This window comes from Anolis carolinensis, chromosome 3, assembly GCF_035594765.1.
Source record: "Anolis carolinensis isolate JA03-04 chromosome 3, rAnoCar3.1.pri, whole genome shotgun sequence".
In the NCBI taxonomy this organism is placed as follows: Eukaryota; Metazoa; Chordata; class Lepidosauria; order Squamata; family Dactyloidae; genus Anolis; species Anolis carolinensis.
The window spans coordinates 85,700,236-85,712,699 of record NC_085843.1 but is presented as its reverse complement, the minus strand read 5'-3'; the positions used below and the strand labels follow the sequence as shown (position 1 = coordinate 85,712,699).

The following is a 12,464-nucleotide window of genomic DNA, read 5'->3' as shown; positions in this document are numbered from 1 at the left end:
TCACCAAATGCAGCATTGTCCAAACATGAATCAAGGAAGGTGAAAGGCACTGCAGACTAACTCAACCAAAGAAGTCAGCCATAGCACAGCACTTGATGGACCAACCTGGACACAGCAGATTATTTGAGAAAACAGAAATGCTGGTCCACTCTAACAACCACTATGTCAGACTACACAGGGAAGCCACTGAAATCCACAAGCATGTGGACAATTTCAACAGAAAGGAGGAAATCAGGAAAACAAACAAAACCTGGCTACCAGTATTTAAAAACTTCTAACATCAGGACACTATATAAAGAACAACACTCAAAAACAGGGGAATTCCAGACATGAACAATCAGATCCAGCTAACACCTCCTAACAAAGGATTCACCCAGGCAGGAATCAACCAGGCCTTGAAGCTGAAAGGCTTTTCAATGCTAATCAAGGTAATTAATTGCAACATTCACTTTTCTCCAACAGACAATAATACTTTCTCCCACCTTGGACCTTCCACAGATATATAAACCCCACTTGCCTAGTTTCCAACAGATCTCAGATCCTCTGAGGGTGCCTGCCATGGATGTGGGCAAAACGTCAGGAGAGAATGCTTCTAGAACATGGCCAGACAGCCCGGAAAACTCACAGCTACCCAGTGATTCCGGAACAGAGGTGCTCTGGCAGGGGGCGAGAAGGGACGGGGTGGGAACAGGGCCCCCCTCCCAGGAGAGCCCCCCACTCCGCCTACTGCCTTTTCCTCGAGGGAGGGGCACAAAGATCTAAAGTATGTCAAAGAAATCGGCTCCCACGCCAATATATATAATCAATGATCATACATCAATATAGACCAGGCATGGGTAAACTTGGGCCTTCCAGGTGTTTTGGACTTCAACTCCCACCATTCCTAACTGCCTCAGGCCCCTTCCCTTAAGGCCCCTTCGCTTAAGCGGCTGAGGGGGAAAAGGAAAGGGCCTGAGGCTGCTAGGAATGGTGGGAGTTGAAGTCCAAAACACCTGGAGAGCCCAAGTTTGCCATTCCTGATATAGACACACATATACATACAACTATGTCTCCGACCCGCAAAGGGTTAACCAAAACCCAATCGGAGGGTCCTCGTCTCTCGGTGACCTTTTCCTCCGCAATTCTCCTTGTCCCCCTCCCTCCCTCCCTCCCTCCCTTTCAGGCTCCGGTTCTTTTGCTCGCAGGGAGTCTGAACGGCTGTCTAGACCGATCTATCACAGGCGGGCGAAACAAAACCAGGAAAAAGAGAGAGAGACACCCCCCCCCTTTCCTCTCCCTCCGCTTCCCTCGCTACTGCTCACCTCCGAGGCCAGGAGGGGAAGGAGGAAGGAGCCCACGGTCAGCCGCCAGGAAGGCAAAGCAGACCTCTCTTCTCCCCGTCCCCCCTCTCCCCGCAACCAGGCCACCTTCATGGCTGACAAATGGGATTTGGTCTGCCCTTTGGAGCACACGCCAAAGGCGCTCCACACGTTTCGTGTGCCACTGCTGCACTGGGAGAAAGCCTGGAGTCCCCTAAAATGGGGAGGGGGGAGGTGATGATGCTGGGGAAAAGTGGGAAGGAGTGAGGGAGGGGTGGGGATTTGGAGCCCAAAAAGTGCCTCCCTGGATCCTCTCTGCTCGGCTCCGGGCTGTCTGGCTCTGACCTGACCCCACTCCGCACCAAAGTCGATGCGCAATGGGTTAAACCAGCAGGACTGCTGTCTGAAAGTTCAGCGGTTCGAATCCATGGAGGGGGTTAGCTCCCGTCTGTCAGCTCTAGCTCCCCATGCGGGGACATGAGAGAAGCCTCCCACAGGATGGTAAAAACATCAAACATCCCGGAGTCCCCTGGGTAACGTCCTTGGAGACGGCCAACTCTCTCAAACCAGAAGCTACTTGCAGTTTCTCAAGTGGCTCCTGACACAGAAAAAAGACTCCGGCCAAGAATTAATGGGTCGATCCGGAACATCCCTCCTAAATTACCATCTCCAGAGCAGTGGCTCCTGCGTGGCGCAAATGGGAAGCCCACCTCGAGGCAGGAGGCAAGACGGGGATTTGTGGGGGAAAGAAGGAAGGGGGGAGGAGAGGGAGAGAGATTAAATCCTTGCTTTATAATCCCACGAAAAGCAATTAAGATTGTCTGGATGGAGGAGAGAGAAAAAAAGGACAAAACCCACCCGCTTCTACGGAGCCAACTCACAAAAGCAAAACAACCAGCGAAAGATTAAAAGGAGGAGAGACCATCCTCTCCGTCTGCTTTACTCCGGAGTTAAGCAGCAACAAGCTGCTCCAAGCCTGGAGTTTGATAAACATCGCTTTCCATCCCGAGGCGTCTGCCGCAGCCCACGGACGACTCACCAGCCGCCAAGAGACAGAAAGAGATCAAGAGAGAGAGAAACTCTACGCTGCGAAAGGCGAGGCCAAGAGCCACGCGTGCCAATGTGGGGCAAAGGAGGAAACTAGAGGGGAAGGGGGGCGGTCAACCTCTTCTAGCGGCCCCAAAGCAAATCAACTGACTCTTCAAGGGCGCTCCATGTTATCCCCTCCCGCAGAAAGGAGGGAAGGGGAGAAGGTCCGCTGCTTATCTATGTCAACGGAGTTTTCGTGGGGCTCCGTCTAAGGCAGCCCTTTGGCCTTGAGCCTCTTTCCCAGAAAAAAAAGTTTAGAGAACCTTGCCTGTGGAAGCACAACGTTGCTAAATCGCAACTCCCCGAAACCTGAAGGCGAAGAATGTAAGCAAGGTCTCCCTAGGACTCGCTCTCCCCAAGGAATGAAGGGAGGGAGGGAGGTGAGGCGGACCTCAAAGGTTGCGCTCCAGCGACCCCCCAAAGGGCGAGCTGTTTAGCAAACAGACTCGGCCATCCGGTCCCGGGAGGAGGCAACTGGCCAGCCCTCCCTTCCCTTCCCTTCCTTTCCCTGCCCGACCGCCCCCCTCCCCAAGTAAGCCAGATCCAAGGTGCAAAGGAGGCGTGAAATCCCACTGCGGTGGGCGAGAAAAACTCTTTGGGTTGGAACCAGCAGCTCCTGGGACGGAGGGAGCCTTTTTCTCTCCCCTATCCCCCCCAGCCGCCCACCCGGGACCGTTTCCACGAGACAAATACACACGCAGCAGCTTGCTTCCTGCCGCCCACTCCGATCTGCCGTGGCCTCGAAAACAACCAACCCGGGAGACAAAACCTCCCGCTGCCTCCGCAGTCCTTTCCACACGCCCCCGACACGCGTGGATCCCTGCCGAAGCCTTTCTTTTCCTCCCCCGCCATCCGTTTTACCTCAAAGGCTTCTCCGGTCCCTTCCCGGCACTCATCTCTTTGACCTCTGCTGCCCAAAGGTGAGGCGTCGCAAGGGGGCCGCCCACGATCCCGCCGCGCGTGGACACTTCACCTTTCCTCCTCTCTTCCCGATCCCCCTGGGAGCCAGTAATGGGGAGGGGGCTTTCGGAGAGAGACAAGGGAGCGAGGTTCGTCTGCGACCGGCACCTTCCTCTTTCCACGTCTTCTCCTCAGTCCAACTCGCGACGCAGCCGCCTCCAAACTTCCACCCGCCCGACGACACGCCCGCCCGACCAACACAAGTCAATCCTAACCTCGGCCTCGCCTCCCTTCCGCCTTCCTCCTCCTCCTGGCTTCGGATCGCAATCCTGTCTCCCCCGACAGAGCGAGAGAAGGACAGGCAAACCCGGACCAAGGCTGCCGCTCGCTCTGGCGTCCTCGCGGTGGGTGTCCTTTGCACTCACACACGCGTGCACGCGCACAGAGAGAGACACACACACATACACATACATACACACACAGACAGAGGCGTATTTCTCTCCTCTCCCCCTAAGATCCGAAGAGAAGAAGGAGGGGGAAAAATCGCCTCGTCTAGTGATCCTCACAGAAAGGCGTCCAACAAGGAAGGGGTGGGCTCCCTTTCCTTCCCAGTTTCGGGAGTTTGGCGTCTTTCTCCGCGGCCGCGAAAACAGAGAGTTCATCGAGAAGGGCACTGACCTGGATCTCGTGGCTCTCGGGCGGAGAAAGAGGGGGCTGGGAGGGGGGTCCGAGGCTGCCTGTATGTAGAGCGTCCCCTTCTCCTCCTCCTCCTTGTTCGGTCTGCGGTGGGCGAGAAAAAGTTTGGCGATCTCCTGAGGCGAGACTCCGGGTCTGCCTCCGCCGTCCGTCCGTCCGTCCGAGGCGCCGCTTGGGGCCGGTGGGGCGGCGAAGGGAGGGGGGCGCAATGGGGCGAGAAGGGGCGGTGGAGGCAGGGGTCAGCGCCCCAGCGGGCTCCGCTTCGGCAGCAGCGCCATGTTGCTGCGGGGCTCCGGGCTCGACGGCTCTCTCTCCGCCGCGGAGGCGCCTACATGCTCCTGCCTCGCCTTCGTCCCCTTCGAAGAGCCCTCCTCTGAGCAAAGGGGGAGTCTTGGGGGGTGTGTGCTGGGGAAGGGGGGCTGGCTGAGCTCTAGGGATTGAATCCGCCGGGGAAGCCGCTCTTCCTCACCTTGCCGCTTGGGAGACCGGGCTCCGTCTGCTGCACGTTGCCCCCCCTCCGCCCCTGGCTCCTCTCTCTCTTCCTCCTCCTCCTGTTCCCCGCCCCCTTTTGCTTTCCCCTCCCCCTCGGGCTCCGCGGAGGGAGGGAGGGACGGAAGGAGGAGGGAGACGTCGCCAGCAGAGGCAGCAGCAGAAGCGACGCCGAAACAGCAACAGCGGGCCTCTCTTCCGCTCTCGCTCTCTCTGCCTCCTTCTCACTCGCTTCCCTGCCTTTTAATAAGACTCTCCTCTTTCTCGCCTTGAGTCCTCCTTCCTCCTCCTCGCTGCTTCTCTCTTTCTCGTCCCAAAAGAGAGAGAAACACACACCCGCCGCCGACGTCCTTCTCCCTCGCCTCGCCCTGCCTGAGGGCGTCCTAAGGAGACTCCGCTCTCCTTTTGACCAAGAGAGAGAGAAGGGGGGAGAGAGGGTTGAAAAGGAAAGTCGTCTCCCGCCTGACCGCCCTTCCCCCCCACCTTCGCTCCAGACTCAGCTCCGCTCTCGCTAGCTACCCAGAAGGCCAGTGGAGAGCCGCAATTACCATAAAGCTCCTCTCACTTCGCTTCACCAAGCTGTCAAAGCCCGGCAGCCGAGGAGAAGAAAGAGGAGGAGGAGGAGACCTTCCTGACACGAGAGGGGTCGCCTCGGTCGCCCACCCAACCTCCCCCCCCCCCTTTTGCGGAAGGATTGTGCTTCGCCTCCTCGCCGAGTCTGAGCTCTCCTTCCTCGCCTCAGGACCTGTTTACCTCTCTTGTCCTGCGCAACCCCTTCCCTCCTAAGAGTCTTTTAAAGTCCTCCCTGTTTCTAGGGCAGGAGGACGAAAGGAAGGACTTCTCTGCCCATTGTGTTGTGAGCCTTTCCTGACTTATAGAGACCTCAGAGTTTTTCCTGCAGCTGAGAGTGTGCGACTCGCCCAAAATGGGTTAATAAAACGCAGCAGGGAATCGAAACTTAGTCTCCAAATCACACAAACCACTAGGCCACGCTGCCCATGGACGTTTCCGTACACCCGCATGGGCAACAGGCAGAAATTATTCAGGATCTGCCCCCTCCTTTTCATCCCACCTTTGGCCCCGTTCTACCCTCTCGGATTTCCAGGACAATAAATAAAGAACAACACTAAAAAACGGGAATTCCAGACATGAAAAAATCAGGGCCAGCTAACACTCCCAACATAGGATTCCTCTGGTAGGAATCGTCCAGGGCTTGAAGATGCAAGGCTTTTCGACACTAATCAAGGTGATTAATTGCAACATTCACACCTGCCTCCAACAGACAAGAGTTCTTTCTCCCGTCCTGGACCTTCCACAGATATATAAACCGCCCTTGTCTAGTTTCCAATATAGCTCACCATCTCTGAGGATTTTTTTCGTGTCAGGAGCTACTTGAGAAACTGCAAGTCCCTTCTGGTGTGAGAGAATTGGCCGTCTGCAAGGACGTTACCCCGGGGACGCCCAGATGTTTTATGTTTTACCATCCTGTGGGAGGCTTATCTTATGTCCCGCAACCTTCAAGTCAGCAGTCCTGCCGACACAAGGGTTTAACACATCGCGCCACGGGGGCTCCTATTTCTGAGGATGCCTGCCAGAGATGTAGGCGAAACCCGTAAGGAGAGAATGCTTCTAGAACCATACAGGCCGGAAAACTCACAGCACCCCAGCCCCATATGAGTTATTTCTTTGTTCCTTTCCACCTTATCTTCTCCTTCTCCCTCCCAGCCCCCTTCATGGGAGTCCCATTGACACCCACAGCTCGCCAGATTGTTGTTTCTTCCTTTACCCCCACCTACCCACATTGCGGCCCTATCTGCTCCTCCCAGGGGAAAAATGCCCCTTAACCCTCCTTTTTGAGGCGGGAGGGCTTTGATAACCCTGCGGTGTTCCTCCTCCCTACCAACCTATATTCTAAGCCTCCGTTTCCCCTTTATCTCCTCTTTCCAGAAACGCACAAACCGTCGCTTTCCTCCAATGTTCCCGGTTTTTATTTTTGGTTACCCTCCGCTCCACCTCCCCCATTCCCTTTCGGTTTGTTGTTGTTGTTGTCCTTTTAATCCCCGAGGGGTTTTCTTCTTCCTCTCCTCCACCCCCACCCCTCATCCCGCCCCTCGGGTGTCATGGAAAACATGCGTTTCTCAACAGCAGCCACTTTCCGGAGAAACAGAGCGGTTTCCCTTTTTCTGGCTGCCTGAAAGGCAACGCGTGCTGCCTCGGCTGCGAAAGTCCCGGCTCTCTCCGCATTGCTATCGACTCGCTGGGGAGTTCGTTCTCTGCCTGTCTCTGGATTGCCTCATTGCTGGCGCAGCCCTTATCTCCCTTATCTGCTTAACTGGGCAAGGCAGCTGGGCCAGCCGCGTTCCCGACGCCTAGATCTCATCGGGCGCATCTGCCCTGTAGAAGGACCGCAGTTGACTGCCATGGCTTAATGGCTATGGAGTCCTAGATGTTGTCGTTTGGCAGAAAAGAACAAGGATCTTACAAAACTACAACTCCAATGACCCCATAGCATTGGGCCATGGCAGTTCAAGGGGTGTCAAGATTGCATTGGTTCTGAGCAACAGGAATCATGCCTTAATAGGGTTGCTGTGAGTTTTCCAGGCTGTATAGCCATGTTCCAGAAGTATTCCTTCCTGACGTTTCACCTGCATCTATGGCAGGCATCTTCAGAGGTTGCGAGGTCTGTTGGAAACTAGGCAAGTGGGGTTTATATATGTGTGGAATATCCAGGGTGGGAGAAAGAGCTCTTGAATGTTTGAGGCAAGCGTAAATGTTGCAATTAATCACCGTTATTAGCATTGAAAAGCCTTGCAGTTTCAAGACCTGGCTGATTCCTGCCTGGCGGGAATCCTTTGTTAGGAGGTGTTAGCTGATTGATTTATTCATGTCTGGAATTCCTCTGCAGACTAATCCAACCAGAGAAGTCAGCCATAGCAGAGCACTTGATGAGCCAACCTGATCACAGCATATTATTTGAGAACACAGAAATGCTGAACCACTCTAACCACCATCATGTCAGACTACACAGAGAAGCCATTGAAATCCACAAGCATGTGGACAATTTCAACAGAAAGGAGGAAACCATGAAAATCAACACAATCTGGCTACCAGTATTTAAAAAACTCTAAAATCAAGACAGTAAATAAAGAACAACACTCTGAAAACAAGAGAATTCCAGACATGAATCTATCAAGGCCAGATAACATCTCCCAACAAAGGATTCCCCCCAGGCAGTAAACAGCCAGAAGCTGAAAAGCTATTCAATGCTAATCAAAGTGGCCAATTGAAACATTCACACCTGACTCAAACAGGCAAGAATTCTTTCTCCCACCCTGGACATTCCACAGATATATAAACCCCACTTGGCTAGTTTCCAACATACCTCACAACCTCTGAGGATGTCTGCCATATATGTGAGCAAAACGTCAGGAAAGAATGCTTCTGAAACATGGCCATACAGACCGCTTAAGGGGGAAGGGGCCTGAGGCTGTTAGGAATGGAGGGAGTTGAAGTCCAAAACTCCTGGAAGGCCCAGGTTTGCCCATGCCTGGTGTAAATGCTCCCTTGTTTCTGAGCAATGTGGGCAGGATGAACCCCGGTTTCGTGCAGCCAAGACTGCAGGCCTTAGGAAGCCCTGTTCAGTTCAGAAAAAACCTGCTCTCGATTCAAGGCCTCGAGACTGTGGGGGAGGGGAACCCAAACTCAGCCCCGTTGAAAGGAATGGGATCTCCTTCTCGCAGGCTGCGAAGGAGCTTGCATCCAGCTTGCTTCGCCTTGCCTTCCCTCCCCCTCTGCCCTGGGCGTGGGGAAGCTGTTTACACCCAAACGGGCGCGCAAAGGACAAGAGAGTCAGGCCATTCACTCGTCCAAGGCACCTCCCAGCCAGCCTCCTTTGCGCCGCGAAGTCCAGAAATCTGTGGGAGGGAAGCCGGGAGCGTTTCAGCCTCGTAATATTTTCCCTCGTTAACGCGCGGCTTATTCAATAGGCAGGAACCACGCAGGCTGCATTGATGCGAAACTCGTTCGCTGCGGGCACAGCCAGGGGAAGAGAGAAAGACGAACTCACAGGATGTACAAATATATATGACTCTCTGAGACAGAGATCTGCACTGCTTCAACATATCTCTTCGATATTCTGTTCGATTTTTATCCTATAGGAAGAAGGCATTTGTTTTCAGGCAGACAATGAGGGGCTCTCTGGAAGGCTCTTGGGCACATTTGTTCACAGCTGGGTTGCCATTGCCGCCTTCTTGAGGCTCAGAGAGTGTGACTAGCTGGGCCACTCTAACAATCACCATGTCAGACTACACAGAGAAGACACTGAAATCCACAAGCATGTGGACAATTTCAACAGAAAGGAGGAAACCATGAAAATGAACAAAATCTGGCTACCAGTATTAAAACAACTCTAAAATCAGGACAGTAAATATAGAACAACAGAGGAATTCCAGACATATAATAATCAGGGCCAGCAAACACCTCCCAACAAAGGATTCCCCCAGGCAGGAAGCAGCCAGGCCGTGCAGCTACAAAGCCATTCAAAACTAATCAAGCTGGCCAATTGCAACATTCACACCGGTCTCAAACAGACAAGAGTTATTTTCCCCACCCTGAACATTCCACCCTGAACCCCACTTGCCTAATTTCCAACAGACCTCACAACCAATGAGGATGTCTGCCATAGATGCAGGTGAAATGTCAGGAAAGCATGCTTCTGGAACTTGGCCATACAGCCCGAAAAACTCACAGCAACACAGTGTGACTTGCCCAAGGTCAACCAGCATGTTTCCATAGCAGAGCATGGACTAACTCCTCTGCTCTCCCTGTAAAATTCATGCAGTTTGAAACCACTTTAACTGCAATTACCCAGTGCTATGGAATGCTGGAAGTTTTGGTTTTACAGAGCCTAAGAGTGTTGGTGCCTCAGGAACTACAACACCATGACCGCATAGCATTGAGCCATGGAAGTTACCTTCGTTCTGCTGGCTAGATCCACTCCTGTTCTTCTCCAGAGTCACAGTCCAGCACACAAACCACTCAACCCCACGTTGATCCTGTAGAAGAGGGAAGAAGAGGGGAGAGGAAAGCAGAAGTGAGCCATGTCTCCCGTTTGTAACCCGAAACCCTCTGCACACACAAGCTTTTCAGCTTCTTAAACAGCTGATACCAATGACAAAAGCCATCGATTTCCCCGGCAGTAGCTTAAAACGCTCTTAAGAGGAAGGGAGGGCCAACTGCAAATGAAGGGGGTTGCCTTGGAATGGCTTTGGAAAGGCTTTTCTTCAGAGGTGGCTGGAAGGAAGGGAGGTGGCGACTCTGGAATCCAATACTAGGGATATATTGTAGCCATTTTATGAGATTTGCATCTGAGGGGGAAAAACCCAAACTCGCCCGATCCCACGTGTTTTTTCAATCTCTGGTAACGAGCAGGAGGACACCTGGCCTATTATATTCTGTAAAGCTATTTTTTATAAAGACGTTTTAGCGCTAGACATTAAAAGTTATTAGACGAAGCACACTCTGGAATAGATTTTCTTCTGGCCAAAAGGAGAGGAAGTAGGCGAGGGAGGGAATCCCTGGTGTAAATGCTCCTCCGCTTCCCAAGGGTGCTTTCTCTGGTAAGCAAGGTTGCCCTTTAAATGCAAACTATACTCATTTTACTAGCAAAACAATACACTGGCCTGGCCTGAATCGTATTGTGAAGTCCTAACTCCAGTAATAAGTCTACGGAATCAGTTGTATTGACTTACATGTTCATTCCACATTGAAGACAGATTCAGTGGGTTGACTTTGAGTCTGGCCACCATTTTGAGTGGAAAGCCCCTTGGTTTGTTGGAGTAAAACCAATCAAGTATCTACAGCCATCACAAAGTGGGACACATCATATGTGGGTTGTTTTGTGTTATCTGGGCTGTATGGCCATGTTCCCTAAGTGTTCTCTCCTGACTTTTCACCCACATCTATGGCAGGCATCCTCAGAGGTTGTGAGGTTTGCTGGAAACTAGGCAAGTGGGATTTATATATCTGTGGAATATTCAGGGTGGGAGAAAGAACTCTTGTCTGTTGGGGGCAAGTGAGAATGTTGCAATTAATCACTTTGATTGGCATTGAATGGCTTCTCTGTAGTCTGACATGGTGGTTGTGAGAGTGGTCCAGCATTTCTGTGTTCTCAAATAATAAGCTGTGTCCAGGTTGGTTCATCAAGTGCCCTGCTATGGCTGACTTTTGTGGTTGGGTTTGTCTGCAGTGCCTTTCATGTTCCTTGATTGTGTCTGGTGGTCCCTCTGTAGACTTGTCCACAGCTGCATGGTACACAGTAGACTCCTTGGCAGGAAGCAGCTAAGCAATTGCAACATTCACACTTGCCTCAAACAGACAAGAGTTTTTTTCTCCCACCCTGGACATTCCACAGATATATAAACCCCACTTACGTAAACAAACCTCTCAACCTCCGAGGATGCCTGGGTGAAACGTCAGGAGAGAATGCTTCTGGAACATGGCCACACAGTCCGGAAAACTCACAGCAACCCAGTGCTTCCGGCCACGAAAGCCTTCGGGCCCTTCCACACAGCCCTATGTCCCAGAATATCAGGGCAGAAAATCCCGTATCTGCTTTGAACTGGGTTGTGGTGAGTCCACACTCAGATAATGTGGGATTTTCTGCCTTGATATTCTGGGATCTAGGGCTGTGTGGAAGGGCCAGCCGACAACACAATGAATCTGGAGTTTGTTGAGGCCCTGTTCAATGTGATTTTGAGCCGCGCTAGAAAAACATGACTGAAAAAACACACACACACAAAGGCGGCTGGCCCTGAACAAAGGACACCTTTCTCTTTGAGGCACTTGCCCCGTCCTAGATTCCTCTCAAAGCGCGGATGTTTTGGGGACGGAAGGAGAGGCCTTGTGGGCTTTCTCTCCACGGTCGGTGCGCTTGTCACGTGGCCGACAAAACCCGCAGCGTGTTCCTTCCTGTCTGAGAGCTGCGCCGGTGCTTGGGAAGCCTCCCACTCGGGGCCAGTTCAGGCGGAAGGGAGAGGGCACGGATTCCCGCGGAACTGACTCCACGCCGGTTTGCTGAAAGGGGGAGACTTTCCAAACGGGAACGCGACGATCCCTGTTCAGACTCGGCTGCCTGTGGCTGGGAGGCCTCTTTTCCGCCTTGGCTGCGCCAGAAAGGAGATCCCAGCCTGAGCCCAGCGTGTGATCGCTCTGCTCTGTGCAGCAAACACCAGGCCGAGTCTTCGCCTGCCACACAGTTTGACCCCACGCGGACTGCCAAGTCGTTTGACAAAGTCTGGAGCCTTCTCTGCCACATAGTGCTGCTGCCTCACCGAGCTTGAGCTCCCAGGGGTCCACGGCCTTGAACGAGGGCTCTTTAAAAGTGGTGGTGTCAAACTGCATTCATTCAGCGGTGTAGAATAGATGGAACATGCAGCTCACCGGAGCAACAGCAAGCAGTATACACGGACGAAGCAAATACGTGGCTCGACTGTCCTGGTGTCGCTCTGTGTGTGTGCAAACAAAGACATAAATAAATCTTTAATTCCGTCGCCTTGTAATTTCCCGAGGGAGACCTCGGGCGCGCAAGAGGGGCCCGGCCCTCTGACTAAGGCCAAGCCAAGGTGGCCCGGTTTTGCGATTCCAGCTCCTGAACGCCGCCTCCCTTCTCCCTCCGCCCGCCATTAAGGCCAGGCTCCCGGGAAGCTTGATTTAAGGCACCCACTCCAGCCGGGCTATTCAGAGCTCCGGATCGCGCCGGGTTATTTATAGGCTCTGCGCCCAGCCTCCCCCTCCTCCTTGTCTCCGCTGCGCTCCTGAACGTCGTCCTGGCGACATCCTCCCAAGGCCTGAGTCACGCGGGGAGGGGAGAGGAGAGGAGGGGGGTTCAGGGCCAGGCTCCCGCGTGGCCAGGCGCCCGTGGCGGATTACACGCCTTGGCACCAGAAAAGCCAGGCAGGAGACCGTTTTGGTTGGCTTGAAAAGGGAGCCGGC

The 12,464-nt window shown here is 53.3% G+C and overlaps 1 protein-coding gene across 7 annotated transcripts in view; it reads right to left on the bottom strand.

The window, feature by feature from the left end:
* bcor (BCL6 corepressor) overlaps positions 1-9,591 on the bottom strand; it is a 101,438-nt gene extending 91,847 nt beyond the window's left edge. For 3 of the 7 annotated variants that reach the window (XM_008107394.3, XM_008107395.3, XM_008107393.3), the window contains exon 1: positions 3,966-4,519. The gene's annotated coding sequence lies outside the window, so the exon portion shown is untranslated. Of the gene's footprint in view, positions 1-3,248; positions 3,526-3,562; positions 3,894-3,965; positions 4,520-9,444 lie in introns of those variants that run through there. The other 4 variants (XM_008107390.3, XM_008107386.3, XM_008107392.3 and 1 more) reach the window with 4 other exon arrangements.
* Positions 9,592-12,464: the final 2,873 nt, after the last annotated feature.